The following is an 18,923-nucleotide window of genomic DNA, read 5'->3' on the forward strand; positions in this document are numbered from 1 at the left end:
AGAACGGGTTCAGTTCTTATACCATGTTTTGAAGCGTTTGGAGCATTTTGACCAAAAATAAATTGGTTCAGAACCTGGAAAGTTGGTTCCCAGCTGGAATTCAAAAGATAGCTGGTTTTTCTAGCATGAACCATGACATCAGTGAGCATGTCATTAGTTTAGAGAGGAAGCAAAGCACAGCAATGGAGAACGCAATGGAAAAGGATACATCTTAGGCCCACTTTACACGGGGACGGTCTGAAACAAAAACGCAAAAGTCCGTTTTCGTTCTCACTTTTTTCCGCGTCTACACGACCGTTTTCAAGGAGGAAATCTGCGTCTATACGGTGACGCATAAATGTGTGGAATTCAATTGGATGTGCATGCCAGGCGGCTAGGTGGTGCTGTGAAAGACCTCCGCTATGTCTGCACGCTTGCGCAACGTCTTCCGTCTTGTCTGATCTGCGCCGCGAAAACTTTGACTACTCTGGCTATGGTAAGTAAGAAAGTAAGTAAAAAAGTAAGCGCATACTATACCCGCCTCTGTTCATTAACGGTATATGTGCAGATTCGGTATAGATGTTCGAAGGACTCCTGGACGTTTATTAAAGCTGCCAGAGCAGCTTGAAGGTCCGTTGGATCGATGTAATCAGACATGCTCTTACTTTTTTTACTTACTTTCTTACTTCCCGGGCTGGCATGTACAGTATATGACATATGTATGACGTAAACGCGTACCCGACGTGAGCAGATCCGAGCAGAGTTTCGCGTATTGGGTAGTTTAGACGGATATGCAACGGGGGCTGTTTTTAACTTATCCACTCTGGAAGGCGTTTTCAATTTTTTCCATTTTTCAGCCTCGGAAACGCCGTCCCCGTGTAGACGAAAGGCACTTCCGATAAAATATTTAGTCGTTTTTAACCGACAGCGTCCTCGTGTAAACGGGCCCTTAATGGCGCATCACTGATTACAACAGTTCTGCTCAAAACTGGTGAAAACTTGGACCAGTTTGCTAGCTGGCAGGAAGGTTTAAAGAATCTCGAATGGAACTGGTTCAAGAACCCATTGCCTGTTGGTCAAAAAGACGTAATGGAGTTCTCGCTTGTTAATCAGAGTACGGGTTTTCAAACATTCAGAGACCCCAATAACTGCAAAATAAGTCGAATTCCAGAAATCCATAAACAAGCAAAAAAAAAAAAAAAACACACACACACACACACACACACACACACACACACACACACCACCACCCACATGAGTGCTCTGAGAGCGCAATATCCTCCGCTGGCAACTATGCCATAACTCTGGTAAAATGCAACTGAATTGAACGAAATTGCAATATGCGTATTACCAACATATAACAAAGAATGTCAAGTTTCATGAAATTCCTCCAAAAATTGAGAGAGGAGTTGATTTCCTTCCCGGGACGGACATCGCCACGACATAATCCCCCTTCGGGCCTTTCGGCCATCGGGGGATAAAAATCCATAACTACTGAAAAAATATGCTCATTATTTAAATATATACAATAATATTTTGATTATTAGAGTTTCTTGCTTTTTATACCAAATAGGCTACGTTCACATCACCAGGCTGAAGTGAGTCGAATCTGTTTTTTTTTTTTACCTTAATATGACACAGATCTGATGATTTCAGGGCTGTTTGGACACAGAAATACAATCTTTTCAAGTTAGATTTGAGTCAATTTTATATTTGGCTATAAATTGGATACGTATCCAATTCGTGGCCATATGACATGAATGGGAACAGTCAGATCAGAGTTTGTCTGGCTTTTTGTCTCTACACATACGCCTGCTCCGAGTGCTGTCTTCATCACCCAGCACCAGCAATGCAGCAAAACAACAACGGAGGAGATCTAGAACAGCTGCAAAACAGCAAAAGATCAGGCAAAAGACCAGGCTTTTTAATCGCCTTCTTGACCCGATCATGCTCAGCTGATTAACTGCTTGCTGTCCTCCAGAGAAAATCATGATGCCTACATCGTGCATGCCTACATAGAGCATCCATTTAGTCAGTTTTAATAGCACGAGTAGTCTCATAAGTGACATTTTTTGTTGGTGGGGACGCAGATGGCTTACGCAAAAATGTATCGATGCGTGCATGCACCATTCTGTACCATTTTGGAGGACAGATGTGTTGACATTATAATTAGATCCAGGTCACATGTAATTATGGATGTGAACCATCAAGGTAGGGGAAATCTGATCTGAGCAAAAAAAAAAAAACAAAAAACGGAATTGGACAATGAATGTAGCCCAAGTTACTTACTTGTTTATCACCTTTTAATAGAGGCAGCACGGTGGTGTGGTGGTTCGCACGGTCACTTCACAGCAAGAAGGTTCTGGGTTCGAGTCCAGCGGCTGACAGGGGTCTTTCTGTGTGGAGTTTGCATGTTCTCCCCGTGGGTTTCCTCCGGGTGCTCCGGTTTCCCCCACAGTCCAAAGACATGCAGGTTAGGTTAACTGGTGGCTCTAAATTGACCGTAGGTGTGAATGTGAATGGTTGTTTGTCTTTACGCGTCAGCCCTGTGATGATCTAGTGACTTGTCCAGGGTGTACCCCGCCTCTCACCCATAGTCAGCTGGGATAGGCTCCAGCTCGTCTGTGACCATGTACAGTATAAGCAGTTACGGATAATGGATGGATATGAAATAGGGCTGTAACGATATGCGTATCGAAATCGAAATCGCGATACGCAGAGCCACGATCCGTATCGCGATACAAGAAGGCAGAATCGCGGTACACCCTTTCAAACTTCTCCTCAGCCCAAAAACAGAGGCGCTTCCAAACTTCAATTTATGAATACTTTACTTTTTATTTAAATTACATTTTAAACTTACTTAAATTACCTTTTTTTTTTATATCTATTAGTAAGTCATTTTTTCGCCGACGTGCGACAATCTTCTGCGAATCACGCAACGTCCACACTCGCCACTGGCAGAGCATTCGTTTCTTTTAAGCGGTCGCCATTCTGGTTGCGACGCGGGGAGCGAATCTGTAAACAAGCAGCTCATTGGCTGGCTAGGTGTGCCACAAGCCAATCACAATCACTTGACCGGAAAGGCATGCAGTGTTGCCAGATTGGGCGGGTTTAGGTGCTTTTTGGCTGGTTTTGAACATATTTTGGGGTGGAAAACGTTAGCAATATCTGGCAACACTGAAGGCATGTCTGCTTGGGCGGAACCCCTCTGCGGCAGTTACATTTTGACACGCGAGCAATGTTTCACTATAAAAATTCCGTAAGTTCCATCTGTTTTCTGCGATCACAGAAAATCATTGGCCCTATGAGAGTGAGACAGTGAGAGAGCCACCCCCCCCCCAAAAAAAAATCTTAACGGATTTACACGATTTGGAAAAATGACTTTTTCAGAACCGAAAAAAAACAGAGCTTCCGGCTCAACAGTATTATTTTGAGAAATAAAACAATCTTTGGATATACATTTGTTCATGTTTGCATACATATTACTCATTCTCTGCAGTGGTCTGAATTATTTGTTATTAAAAAGTTAATGTAAGTAAGTAAATATGTTAATAAGTCAAATTTACTACTTTAAAAAAACATTTTTAAAAAAATCGTGGGCGTATCGAATCGTGGGTCAAAAATCGCGATACGAATCGAATCGTGAGTTGGGTGTATCGTTACAGCCCTAATATGAAACAATAACAGTGTTTTTGTTTTAAATCATGGGCAGTCTGGGGTCCCTGGACTTCACTTTAAGAAATCACTGGATTTAAGTGATTCTAGCTAATTACAGGTGTGTCCCCTCCTCTACATCAGCATCATTTACAAATTAACAGGAGACATACCCCAGATTCTGAACAAAGTTGGCCACATACGAGTTAGAGCCTATTAAATCATACTGTAGCAGAATCAGTGGCATCCTCACAAATATTTAATTGCTGCCTTATGAATCAAAAGTCACACTATTGTGTGGACTCCTGAGGTTGACATCCCTAATAAAAACAGGGCAGGTTGGTAGCCATCATGTGACTGGGGAGACTTAGCGAATGAATGTGGACTAGCAAGGACTTTAATAACCAAGGCATAAACTTGGAGTTGAACCTCTATCAGTGCTGTTCATCTCGCACTGTGACGTACAGGATGGTTAAGGCTTTGTGCTAAAGCCTGGCTGTAAAGTTCTGACTTGAGTTTCACCATTGTCACCGTGGATCAAGGCCTCTCACCCTTTAACTCTGGAGTAGATTGCACTCCGTTGTAAACCAGGTAAAAAGTCAGCTCACATTTTAAAATGAATATTTGAAACCATGAAAGAACCTTCCATAAAAATGCTTCGAACACACACAAACCAGCAGCCTTCTGTAAAACTATTTAGACCTGTAGCTTTTAACAGCAACAAGTTACTGACAAAGGACAAACACAAGCAGATTCTCGCTCACACACACACACACACACAAAATAGCACTTGTGTGCAAGCTGATGTCGCCATGAAAATCTCTAAACATCAAGCGCTTCTGTGCAGCAGCTGGACTCTCAATCACTGAGCTGGCAAACTCAATCTACTCGATCTACGCATGCACACGCACAGCAAGTCATACAAACACTTTCCTATAATTATGTTGTTCTCAGACGTGCTACACCCACCCTCTTAATTAAAAGATTTGGATCTGCGTAACACTGCCCTCCATCCTCTTCAAACCTTCCCACCCCAGTGTTTACGGTCACTACTAGATTAAAGTGAAAACCATCAGCTGCTATGAAGGTCACAGAGGGCAACCAAACATCCTTCTCCAGGCAAAAATAGCACCGACAAGGCACCGTTTTCTGATCCAAGCTCACGTCACTGAATCACCACCCCATCCTTGGATCAATGCCATTTCCGTTTTCACACTTGATCCCTTTCAGCCCTCAAAACAAACTCCGACCCTGATTAGTCAGCATTTTTTGCGCATATATGAACATTCCAAATGAACTTGGATCCCTTTGAAACAAACCGAACTCAGACCACCTTGGGCTAGGATAAAGTAGATACTCTAGATCTGTGTGTAGGTTCTGTTTCATCTGGTCTCTGGTTTAATTTTCAGCCTCTCCTCAAATAAATACTTTTTCAATATTAGGTCGTCAAACTAGCTTGCTATACTTCACAGAAGAAAGCAGCACTAGCTAGAGGTCTAGACCAATAAGTCAACAAAATTAAATGCAAACAAATAACTTGCTAATTGATTTACGATTTTTATGAATTACATTAATAAAAGAACAAGCGGTACTACTTGTAGTATTCACAAGTAGTGATCAGCAGTTTGTTACAAGGTTCCGCCCCTTTCAGAGACCTCACATGCCCCTTTTCCACCAAAGCAGTTCCAGGGCTGGTTCGGGGCCAGTGCTTAGTTTGGAACCGGGTTTTCTGTTTCCACTGACAAAGAACTGGCTCTGGGTCCAGAAAAACCGGTTCCAGGCTAGCACCAACTCTTTGCTGGGCCAGAGGAAAGAGCCGCTTACGTCACCAAGGGGGCGGAGTTGTTAAGACCAACAACAATAACAAGGCCGCGAACGATCGCCATTTTTAAGCAACAAGAAGCAACAGCTGTACAAACGCGAAGTCATCCATTATTATTGTTGTTGTTGTTGTTGCTGCTTCTTCCGTGTTGTTTTTGCTTCGATATTCACGCCAAGGTTTAAGCAAATGTAGCGACGTAACTGACGTATACAGCGAGGTAATGACGTGGCTTCCATTAGCACCGCGAGCTATGGAAAAGCAAACTGGTTCTCAGCTGGCTCGCAAGTTGAACGAGTTGTGAACCAGCACCAGCCCTGGAACTGATTTGGTGGAAAAGGGGTAACAATGATCATATGGAGACGCCGTGCTTCCAGGTGGAACCAAACACACACAATCCAATAAACATTGAGATGTTTTTCTATGCAAAACCCAGCCACCCAGACTCCCATTCACCTCCAGAGACACACGGCCTCTTAGTGGGACATAAATCACATGTTAAAAGCCTGTTGTCCAATGAAAGTTCATCTTCGCCCCCATTAAAGCACTTGAATCTGCTATCGAAACCCACAGAAGCCTTGCGTCATTGGATTCTTATCAGAGCCGTGTCTGGGGTTTCAAAGGAGCTTTTCACGCAGACTGCACTGTTCAGCAGAAACACCGTCTGTGCTCATTGCAGTGAACTTTTTGATCATTTGCTTGAGTGAAATATTGAATTTCTCCAAGATCAATGAATGAAACCGTTCTACATTTATCACAGAAACATTTCATTGCAGCTTCTTTACTTGGAGAGGCCAGACTTACCATGTAGTCTTAAAGCAACCATCTCTGCTACCTACAGTTTATAAACTTGGTATGATGACAGGAACAACTTGAGATGACAATTTCCACCAAAGTAAATACTGTACAGCGGAACGAAAGCTAGGCGAATGAAAGCTCCAGTGTGCACCCCAGTCAAATGGTTTGGTTGCTTGGAAATCTCACTGACGAGAATAGGCTAAAATTAATCATCAGCAAATATAACAAAAACATGTGCTGGGCAAGATAGCTAGTTACGTGCGTTAATACACATCTAGAGAAACTTGTATATGATCATCATCCTCATCGAATAAAGTTTCTAGTGTAGCACATTGTGTTTGTGTCTTCAACATACAGTGGTGCTTGAAAGTTTGTGAACCCTTTAGAATTTTCTATATTTCTGCATAAATATGAACTAAAACATCAGATTTTCACACAAGTCCTAAAAGTAGATAAAGAGAACCCAGTTAAACAAGTGAGACAAAAATATTATACTTGGTCATTTATTTATTGAGGAAAAAGTATATTTTTGTCTCATTTGTTTACCTGGGTTCTCTTTATCTACTTTTAGGACTTGTGTGAAAATCTGATGATGTTTTAGGTCATATTTATGCAGAAATATAGAAAATTCTAAAGGGTTCACAAACTTTCAAGCACCACTGTAAGTCAGTCAACGTTTCAGCTATGAGACGTGATGTTCTGTCCCCCACTGTTTAAACATAGTGGATATTAAAAAAAGTGTACACACCCCGTTAAAATGATAGGTTTTTCTGATGTTTAAAAAAAAAAAACACGATAAATAATTTCAAAACTTTTCCCACCTTTAATGTGACCTGTATCCTGTACAATTCAATTGAAAAATAAACAAATCTGTTAGGGGGAAAGACACAAAAAAAGAAAAAAAGTACAATAAGCTGGTTGCATAAGTGTGCACACCCTTAAACTAATACTTTGTTGAAGCACCTTTTGATTTAATTACAGCATTCAGTCTTTTTGGGTTCACACCTGCCATCAATTACAATGACTCTGATTAACCACAAATAAAGTTCAGACATTTACTCAGTTGCTCCTCCAGCAAAAGCCAGGGTTCACAGAGAGCTTACAAAGCATCAGAGGGAGCTCATTGTTGAAAGGTATCAGTCAAGAGAAGGGTACAAAAACATTTCCACGGCATTAGATATACCATGGAGCACAGTGAAGACCGTCATCAAGAAGTGGAGAAAATATGGGACAACAGTGAGATTACCGAGAACTGGACGTCCCTCCAAAATTGATGAAAAGACGAAAACTGGTCAGGGAGGCTGCCGAGAGGCCTACAGCAACACTGAAGGAGCTGCAGGAATTTCTGGCAAGTACTGATTGTGTACTACATGTGACAACAATCTCCCGTATTCGCCATATGTCTGGACTATGAGGTAGGGTTAAAGAAAAACATCCAGGCCTGGCTAAATTTTGCAAAAAAAAAAAAACCTCTCCCAAAAGCATGTGGGAAAATGTATTATGGTCTGATGAAACCAAGGTTGAACTTTTTGGCCACAATTCCAAAAGGTACGTTTGGCGCAAAAACAACACTGTGCATCACCAAAAGAACACCATACCCACGGTGAAGCATGGTGGTGGCAGCATCATGTTTTAGGGCTGTTTTTCTTCAGTTGGAACAGGGGCTTTGAGGGAATTATGAACAGTTCTAAATGCCAGTCAATTTTGGCCCAAAACCTTCAGGTGTCTGCTAGAAAGCTGAAGATGAATTTTATCTTTCCGCGTGACAATGACCCCAAAAAAGTTTTGGAAAGGCCCAGCCAGAGCCCAGACCTAAATCCAATTGAAAATCTGTGGCGTGACCTAAAGAGGGCTGTGCACAAGAGATGCCCTCGCAATCTGACAGATTTGGAGCGCTTTTGCAAGGAAGAGATCTGTTCCCCCAAACAGGTTTTTTTTTTTTTTTTCAATCGAATTGTACAGGTTATAGGTCACATTAAAGGTGGGGAAAGTTTTGAAATTATTTATCATGGGCTCGTTTTTTTTTTTTTTTTACATCAGAAAAACCTATAATTTTAACAGGGGGTGTACACTTTATATCCACTGTACGTAGCTGCATACTAAATGGAAACTTTAGTTAATAATGGGTAGAGTTTTAAATTTTCTGATTTTTAAAGCTATTTGTACATCAGGTAACTATAAAACAAAACAATGGCCTTGACAAGAATTTTGCTTCTTCTGGGTGCCTGAGGTTTTAATGTCCCCCCCAGAGTATTTGGATCATGAAATAATGAGGAACCAAAAGAGAGAAGTCCTGGATGGAGGTTTTAATTGAACGTGGAGAGCGTGTTTTACTCAATATAGACACACTGGAACGAAGAAAATAAGTAAGGAAGTAACTGACCAAGGAGAGTCTTGTAAGTTCATTTAAACACAAGTCGAGTTAAACTCATATCATCTCTAGCTGCTTTATCCTGTTCTACAGGGTTGCAGGAAAGCTGGAGTCTATCCCAGCTGACTACAGGCGAAAGGCGGGGTACACCCTGGACAAGTCGCCAGGTCATCACAGGGCTGACACATAGACACAGACAACCATTCACACTCACATTCACACCTACGGTCAATTTAGAGTCACCAGTTAACCTAACCTGCATGTCTTTGGACTGTGGGGGAAACCGGAGCACCCGGAGGAAACCCACGCGGACACGGGGAGAACACGCAAACTCCACACAGAAAGGCCCTCGCTGGCCACGGGGCTCGAACCCAGGACCTTCTTGCTGTGAGGCGACAGCGCTAACCACTACACCACCGTGCCACCCCCGAGTTAAACTCACACACATCACATCACATTATCTCTAGCCGCTTTATCCTTCTACAGGGTCGCAGGCAAGCTGGAGCCTATCCCAGCTGACTACGGGCGAAAGGCGGGGTACACCCTGGACAAGTCGCCAGGTCATCACAGGGCTGACACAGACACAGACAACCATTCACACTCACATTCACACCTACGGTCAATTTAGAGTCACCAGTTAACCTAACCTGCATGTCTTTGGACTGTGGGGGAAACCGGAGCACCCGGAGGAAACCCACGCGGACACGGGGAGAACATGCAAACTCCTCACAGAAAGGCCCTCGCCGGCCACAGGGCTCGAACCCGGACCTTCTTGCTGTGAGGCGACAGCGCCAACCACTACACCACCGTGCCGCCCCCGAATTAAACTTTATTAAAAAAAAAATTACGCGTAGCAAGTTTAATAGCTGAACACCGCATAATTCTTACAATTATATACACAGTACTGTGCAAAAGTCTTAGGCACATGTAAAGAAATGCTGTAGACCAAAAATGGCTTTAAAAATAAATAAATAAATAAAAACAGCAGTAATCCATAAATGAAACAGTCAATATTTGGTGCAAGATGACCCTTTGCTTTAAAAAAAAAATATTAATTAGTAGTCTCAGGTCCAATGAGTGCAGTTTTATGCGGAAATGAGCTGTAGGTTTTACTGAGCATCTTACAGAACCAGCCACAGTTCTTCTGGACGCTTTGTCACGCTCACGTCTTCATTTTGCCCCAAAACCCAGCAGCCTTCATTATGTTTTCTTTTTTTAAATCTGAAAAGTGCTCTATTATGGAATACGCTGCTCAGATACAAACTTTCTCTGTAACACTTAATTCTGTGCTGGAAAATGAACGTTTGGACTCTAAAATGTTTTTGTACTGACTTGATAATGTACAAGTAATAAAATAAAAATCCATAACAAAGTTTGTATGAAAAAAAAAATAGGGTGCCTAAGACATTTGCACAATACTATACATTTTTTAGCAAATGTAAGCGAGGCAAAACAGTGACTTGGTTTGTGTGCAAGTCTCTTTAGCCCTTTTTACACAGATATTCTGTAATACTGACGTCAAGAACATGCTTCAATATTTTAACTTTGGTTATTTACACTGAACCAAATAAAGCTGGCATGAAGCTGCACCAGTGTGTGTTTTTACCCAGCATGCCAGCGTTCCACAACCGAAGGTGTCACAATAGAGCATCTGCGTCTAGGGTGACGTACTGTATGACATACTCCACATTGGAAATACGAATACCCCGAGCATACTGGCGTTGCTTTCAAAACAATAACAGTGGGTGAAATGTGTGTTGAGGCACTTTCGTTAGCTGCGGACAACTATACCATGCTTCAAACACAAGCAAAGTTGCTGTGGGATCAGAAATATGTTGGAGGAGAAAGTGAAGAGAAACAGGAAGTGATTTGAGGCACAAAGGTGGGTGGTCCTGGTCTCAGAAAGAAGAATGTCAAAAACGAATGTCAGTGTCAAAAACGTCACAACCCTGTCCCGCAATACCAGCTGTCCCTTTTACACAAGTGCTGATCCTGCCTCTGTTACTATCAGTTGGCTTTGCTGTTACCTGTTGATTAACATGATTAATAAACTTATTATTTGTGCTGTTATGTAGTATTATATTGCAAGTTAGTATTTTTTAACTTGTAAAGTAATTTCTACCATAGTTTCAGTGATGTATTACCCCATTCTCACTCATACAATCCAGATTTTTTCCAGCTATTATGGTAATGGAGTCATGTGGGAATGAGAGCAAAATGGCAAAGTCGAAACAATCTTATGTCACGGCTTCAGTGGAAATCGGAACCATCAGATTTGCGCATTGTGACCGGTCGTGATGTTGCTTGCGGTGACGTAAACAACTGTCGTGAGATTGCAACATAAATACTCACACTGCTTCAATGTAAAGCGATCAGAGGCAAACTCAAAACAATAAGCGAAGAAAACTTCAGCAGATACAACCAAAAACATTAGAAATAGCCTTTTCTGAACATTTGTTTTGTTCAAGTAACAGGACAAGAACTCTCAACAGAGACGTAATGCAGCTTGACTCATGCCATGTTGCTAAAGTCTCAGCTTAAGATTCACACAACAGTAGACTTCCCGCTTCATGAATCATACATCATATCCAGTCTGGCATTGGGTCGCACGTTGCACGGAGGTTGCTGCTCCACAGCACTCCATTAAATACAGTCAGGTAGGAATACATCATATCCATTACGGAAGACTGAACTGAATGGGAATGAAAATGTATCTATTCTGTGTTGTTTTTATCTCGTACAGTAATGGACTGCGTACGTGAAAGTGGCTTGTAATTCCTGAGATGACCGATTTTGTTTGGGTGTGTGGTAGATTTCAAGTTCAAGGCCATTGTCGGGGTCACTTTCACCGAATTAGTTCTTTATTGTATGAACATGGCCTGACTAAACCAAAGCTTCCAGAGGCCTGGTAATGATCAGCCTGGTTGAATAATGTAACACACTGGAAAAGGAGTTAAGGCTTTTAATTCTGACAGGCACACTGATCCATTTACCTATTAATTGTTTTGACTGAAGGTTATAAGGCAATGTAACAGCAATACCAGGTATGCACATCATTTCATATTTTACAAGCATTTAGATACCAATATTGTTCGTTTTATTTTATTTGGAAGCCTAGTGTCGAGCAATTCCAGCGTTATGGACGTGACACTTGAACTCAAAATGGCAACAAATGACCCAGTGCATGTTTTATTGTCTCCCAGTATTTAAACAGGTGTTGCATATTTTAAGGCTGTACCATACTGGAGAAGTGATAGAACAAGAACAATTCCCATAGTACATCTAGGGCATGCCAGAAAATGCCAATAAAAGATGCGTTATGGACGTGACAGAAAAAGTATCACTTTTCTTGGGTGACTGTACATTATCAAACTCTGTGAAATTGTAAACCTAATGTCGAAATGGAGATATCCATTTGATAGAGGGGTCCAAGGTGAATATTAAAAAAATCTTTGTTTAAAATATTTTGTATTTCATGCAGAGTTTCGGAAGGAAAAGTCAGCATTATGGATGTGACGAAATTCCGTTATGGATGTGACGTGTCTGAAATAGACATGGCATATGTTTAGAAAATCAGCAATTTAACCACCATAACCCTTTGAAAAACTCTCTAAATATCAGCTAAAACTATCAAAGTTCTTAAATAATATTTAGGATGGCTATTGTTTTGCTGTTTTGTGGATTTTAGCATACATTTCTGTGGCTTGTGGCAATAATACAGAATTGTACATGATCAAAGTTGATTTTAGCTTGGGGTTTACATTATAAGAAAGAAAGACTGACAGTGACACATTAGGTTGGTTACAAATTGGTTCAACTTATTCACATCTGTAAAATACAGGCCTAGGTGATATCTCTGGGAGTGGTTTTGATGTATTACATGTTGCTTTATTTTTGCATGGTGAGGTTGACATTTACATGGAATTGCCCTGTCCTTCTCGTATTTGCATTCTGTAAACGGAAATGGATAACAATCTTGCTTTCATAATTGCCATAAACACAGATAGACAAACACATGGTCGGTCACTTTACTCCAGTGCCATGCAACAGGCTGTTACACACTTTACTCTCCTGGCAATGTTTAAAACAAATCCCCAAAAACTCAAACGGGAAAAACCCAGGAAAAATACATTGCATGGTGCAAGTCAATACAGCTGGTCTTGTGCTAAGATTTCATACATTTCTCCAATAAGGGTCAGGCTTCATCAGTTACGTATTGTGGAAGACCTTAAACTCGTGCTGTAGTCAAGACCACCTAAACCGAGATCAAGTCATGACCAAGACCAGAGTAGTCTGGTTAACACCAGACCATATCACAAGTGAAATATGGTCTGGAATCCACCTATTGAATTTCTCGTAGGGGAGGTGTGGTTTACGATTGTCAACGGCCGTTTATTGGACGTTGCGAATGTCCATCATTTGGCGTATACGTAGCCCATGGCCAATCATGGCAGTTGTACCCGGTGACGTAGTTAGAGCGACGAAGAGAGACTGTAACGCCAAACGCTGTTCTTTTTTTTAAAACAAACTTTCGCTCTAAACTATTCAGAACAGTGTCTAAAGCTTGATCGAAAGTTTGGTTCATATCGCTCGCCGCCATGTTAAATGTGATCCGTAAACAGTCCCAAATAAACTACAAGCTTCCGTTTGTCGAGTAGTACGCGTCACCGTCTTTCCACCCCTCCCCACTCTCTGATTGGCTCCCTAACTCAGGCGGGCCTTTAGACCATAGTTTCCATGCTGTCTTTTCAGATCGGAACGATTGTGCAAAGCAGCATGGGATTTCCCAGGCTAAGACCAGAGTGTCTTGAGACTGAGACAGGACCAAGACTTTGAGGGGCTGAGACCAAAGCTGTGTTCACATATATACACCGGTACGATAGTGGTATAACTATCGATACAAAGTATACCGGTACAGTTTAGTGCATCTGTCCACACTAGCGAGAAATGTTTGCGGTTTTCTTTCACGGTCGTTGAAATGCGCGTGCGTGAAATGCTTCCGTGGTTACCGAGTAACTTCCTTCCGAGAATATGGCGGATGAAACAACGTGTGTGCGCTTTTTGTTGTCAATGTACAGTCTGTATTTCTGGTGGTCATTTATTCAGTCGAATCGTATAAAACGTGCGAGGCAGTTGAGAAAGAAACAAAGAAAACGAATCTCCGTTCTTCACTATTTTATTCAGCGAAGACATCGACTGAGGTGTGTGACTTTGCGCATGCACATTATATTTGTATCGATACAGAACCGCTTCATCTGTCCACACTACAGTGAAGCGCTACAGTACCGATACTGTACCGGTACGAAACCCATACATTTGTGGGTTTCGTACCGATACAGTTATACCGCTACAGTACCGGTATAGTTGCTAGTGTGGACAGGTGTTGCGGTACAAAAGTAGTTTCGTATCGGTACAAAATCCCTAGTATGGACAAGGTACAAGTCAAGCCCAAAGCAAATGTGAGACCAAGACAAGACCAGGACCAGACCAGTGTGTGAAGGGGGTGGGGGAGGGGTGGTGACCATTAACAGCAACGAAAATTTTGAATTAGCAATGGGCCACGTTATTGGTTACATTTGAAGCAGGAACTTTTACATCCAAATCACAGTAATGATGGTAAATAAATCAGGCAATATACAGGCAACTCAGTGAAATCCCCACAATTATGGTATTGAAATAAAATCAAGTCCATGTCTGAGACAAGACCGAGTAAAAATGCAGTGGAATCCGAGATGAGACGGATACCTTCAAAAAGTGGTCCTGAGACCAAGATCGGTCTCAAGTTCTACAACACTACCTTAAACAAACGCTACAGGCTTTTTTGGAGCTTCTCAACATAAATAAGTACAACTAACAATCTTGCTCTGTACTTATAACAGAAACTGGTTCATTTTGGTCCGATGCACAGCTTGCGTTTTCTCCCTCCCCCTTTTTTTTCCATTTAGCCAGAACACCTTTAACTATAAATTAAAACATTTTATGAACATAATACAACAATTCAAACATTAGGCTCATTATGTAAACATGTACAATACCATTCTGCCTAGGTATTACAGACAAAGCGCTTTTTATTCCTGAACTTTCCACTGACAGAACACACATTAGATCCAAATGAACATTGTTTACAGTTCCACTTGTTTTTGAGTTATTGAGGTTTAGATTAAACCCATTCGATTCAAGTTAGCAGCCAAACAAACAGGCTAATAACTATAACTCCATCATAAATATAACAACTGAGATTGTGGGTTGTTGTTTTTTTTTGCTGTTTTTTTAAACCTGAGTGTAGCTCGACTGAAATCACAGACCTCCCTGTTAAACCACTGCTCCAGCTCGCCTACTTTTACAGAAACACACTGGGAAGGAGGCGCTGAAATCCCCCCCAACAGAAGAAAAGGTTCAGTTTGGATATGGAGGCTTTATTTTTTCCTTGATTTTTATATCTGTACAATAGTATTCAACTGTTTTAAAAATGTTCCTTTCTTTGCTACTTTCTAACATACACACATGTAGTTGTAGCAATAGTAGTAGAATACCTACATATTAAATGCTATGCCTAAAAGAGGCATGTTTACTTTTACGTAAAGGCTGTAAAAACAAAAAGTTTCTTGTGAGGACCAGCCAAATGTCCCCACAAAGTGAAGCCAGTCAAATATTCTTTATAGGACACTTGGTCCCCATGAAGCTTTAAAACACACACACAAATAGTAGAAGACCTACATCTTAAATTATTTAATGATTACTTTTAGGCATAACATGCTTCTTTTAAACAAACAAACAAAAACAGTTTCCTTATGGGGACCAGCCAAATGTCCCCAAAAAGTCAAGCCAGTCTTATCTTTATGGGGCATTTGGTCCCCATGAAGCTTTAAAAACAAACACACACACAAATAGTAGAAGGCCTACATCTTAAAATTATTTAACGATATGCCTAAAAGTAAACATGCTTCTTTTAAAACAAACAAACAAAAAAATATATATAGTTTCCTTATGGGGACCAGCCAAATGTCCCCACAAAACCAAGCCAGTCTTATCTTTATGGGGCATTTGGTCCCTATGAAGCTTTAAACACACACACAAATAGTAGAAGACCAACATCTTAAATTATTTAATGATATGCCTAAAAGTAAACATGCTTCTTTTAAAAAAAAAAAAAAAAAAAAAAAAAAAGTTTCCTTATGGGGACCAGCCAAATGTCCCCACAAAGCCAAGCCAGTTTTGTCTTTATGGGGCATTTGGTCCCTATGAAGCTTTAAACACACACACACACACACACACACACACAAATAGTAGAAGACCAACATCTTAAATTATTTAATGATATGCCTAAAAGTAAACATGCTTCTTTTAAAACAAACAAACAAATATATATAGTTTCCTTATGGGGACCAGCCAAATGTCCCCACAAAACCAAGCCAGTCTTATCTTTATGGGGCATTTGGTCCCTATGAAGCTTTAAACACACACACACACACACACACACACACACACACAAATAGTAGAAGACCAACATCTTAAATTATTTAATGATATGCCTAAAAGTAAACATGCTTCTTTTAAACAAACAAACAAACAAACAAAATATAGTTTCCTTATGGGGACCAGCCAAATGTCCCCACAAAGTCAAGCCAGTCTTATCTTTATGGGGCATTTGGTCCCTATGAAGCTTTAAACACACACACAAATAGTAGAAGACCAACATCTTAAATTATTTAATGATATGCCTAAAAGTAAACATGCTTCTTTTAAACAAACAAACAAACAAACAAAATATAGTTTCCTTATGGGGACCAGCCAAATGTCCCCACAAAGTCAAGCCAGTCAGATATTCTTATCTTTATGGGGCATTTGGTCCCTATGAAGCTTTAAACACACACTCACAGTGAGGATGGTAAAACCTTTCCACTGAACAGCTCACTTGATGATAAAACAACAGAAAGTTGAAAATGGAGACTAAAATAAACCAGAGAGAAAAGCAGCTCACCTCGAGAATGTGTTCTTCACTCTCGAGCCCTCATACGCGTTTCTTCTCGGTTTATCCGGGCTGTGAACAGACTGCAGGCTCCAATCCCTGCTGCTCCCTGCCTGAGCTGAGCTGAGCTGAGCTGAGCTCCTTCACCGCTTCCAATCACTAATCACACAACAATCCGATTAGTCCACTCATCCCAAAGCCAGTGTAAACACTCCGACAGATTTATCACTGCTCACACTTATTCACAGCTCCACACAAGTGTGTGCGGGCACCGAGAGAGAAGATTGTGTAGCACTGATGGAGAAGTGAGACCTGAAGGAGTCAGAAAGGCGCCCCCTACTGGACTCACAGTGGAGTCCAAAAGTCTGAGTCCACACTGAAAATCTGGAGTTTGTTTCCCCATTTAAAAATTTGTAAATAAACAGAACTTTTTCTCATCTCATTATCTGTAGCCGCTTTATCCTGTTCTACAGGGTCGCAGGCAAGCTGGAGCCTATCCCAGCTGACTACGGGCGAAAGGCGGGGTACACCCTGGACAAGTCGCCAGGTCATCACAGGGCTGACACATAGACACAGACAACCATTCACACTCACATTCACACCTACGCTCAATTTAGAGTCACCAGTTAACCTAACCTGCATGTCTTTGGACTGTGGGGGAAACCGGGGCACCCGGAGGAAACCCACACGGACATGGGGAGAACATGCAAACTCCGCACAGAAAGGCCCTCGCCGGCCACGGGGCTCGAACCCGGACCTTCTTGCTGTGAGGCAACAGCGCTAACCACTACACCACCGTGCCGCCCAAATAAATAATCAATATGTTGAATAATTATCTTTCAAGATTTTGCACTGTTTCTAAGCTCCTGATAGAAATGTTAGTTAGTAAATGAGTGATATTGACCACGTTGTTAACTCCTGGATGCAAAAGGTCAGATTTTCCTCATGTCTAATCTTGTGTTGATTTGATGGATTTGACCTAAAATCCTTATCATAAGGGTTATAATATTTTAGATAAACTTGTGGAGTCTATGCGAGCTCGAGTGCACACTGTCATTGAAACAAAAAGGGGACTAAGAAACTCTAAAATTCCAAAGATTCTACTTTTCACTCAAGTTGTTGTCAATAATATAATTTGTAATGAGAATTATTGTATTAATTTAAGGGCAGCATGGTGGTGTAGTGGTTGCCTCACAGGAAGAAAGTTCTGGGTTCGAGCCTAGTGGCTGATGGGGGCCTTTCTGTGCAGAGTTTGCATGTTCTCCTCGTGTCCGCGTGGGTTTCCTCCGGGTGCTCCGGTTTCCCCCACAGTCCAAAGACATGCAGGTTAGGTTAACTGGTGACTCTAAATTGAGCGTAGGTGTGAATGTGAGTGTGAATGGTTGTCTGTGTCTATGTGTCGGCCCTGTGATGACCTGGCGACTTGTCCAGGGTGTACCCCGCCTTTCGCCCGTAGTCAGCTGGGATAAGCTCCAGCTTGCCTGCGACCCTGTAGAAGGATAAAGCGGCTAGAGATAATGAGATGAGATGAGAATGAGGTCAATGTCAACTCACTGCACACTCACCACAATGTGATGATGACTCACTGCACTATGATGTCAACTCACCACAACAGGCGATGATAATTTCTTCGTCTTCTTGTTAAGGATCCCCACAGCAGATAATGTCCCTCCATCTCCTCCTGTCCTCCGTATCTTTTTCTGTCACACCAACCATCCTCATATCCTCCTTCACCACATCCATAAATCTTATCTTTGGTCTTCTTTTTCTTCTACCTGGCAATTCCATCTCCATCATTCTTTTCACATTATACCCTGGATCTCTCCTCTGTATGTGTCCAAACCATCTCAATCTCACCTCTCTCACTTTGTCTCCAAGCCGTCCTACATGTGCTGTCCCTCTAATATTGTAATTTCTCATCCTGTCCAAATGAGTATATTAGAGGGACAGCCATGTGGATATTACAGGAACTATGCGGATGATGAAGAACAGATGATGATAACTCAGGTTTCACAGGTGTCAAAAGCTCAGTGATTCGCAAGGGGTATGAAGGCTAGCCCATATGGTCCAATCCCAAAAAGTTAATGCTGGCTAAAAGCAGAAAGGTGACAGCATTAACTTTTTCAGCAGTTTGTGCTTCAGTAGCTCTTCTGTGGGACTGGACCATATGGGCTAGCCTTCATGCCCCATGCAAATCAATGAGCCTTTGACACCCATGACCCTGTCACCGGTTCACTGGTTGTCCTTCCTTGGATCACTTTTGGTCGGTACTAACCACTGCATACCAGAAACACCCCAGAAGATGTGCCATTTTGGAGATGCTCAGACCCAGA

General features: G+C 41.6%; 1 protein-coding gene across 2 annotated transcripts in view; it reads right to left on the reverse strand.

The window, feature by feature from the left end:
- itgb1a (integrin, beta 1a) overlaps window positions 1–16,861 on the reverse strand; it is a 135,590-nt gene extending 118,729 nt beyond the window's left edge. For both annotated transcript variants that reach the window (XM_060922475.1, XM_060922474.1), the window contains exon 1: window positions 16,603–16,861. The gene's annotated coding sequence lies outside the window, so the exon portion shown is untranslated. The remainder of the gene's footprint in view (window positions 1–16,602) is intronic.
- Between the last annotated feature and the right edge of the window lie 2,062 nt (window positions 16,862–18,923).

The sequence above is a fragment of the Neoarius graeffei genome, chromosome 5, assembly GCF_027579695.1.
Source record: "Neoarius graeffei isolate fNeoGra1 chromosome 5, fNeoGra1.pri, whole genome shotgun sequence".
In the NCBI taxonomy this organism is placed as follows: domain Eukaryota; kingdom Metazoa; phylum Chordata; class Actinopteri; order Siluriformes; family Ariidae; genus Neoarius; species Neoarius graeffei.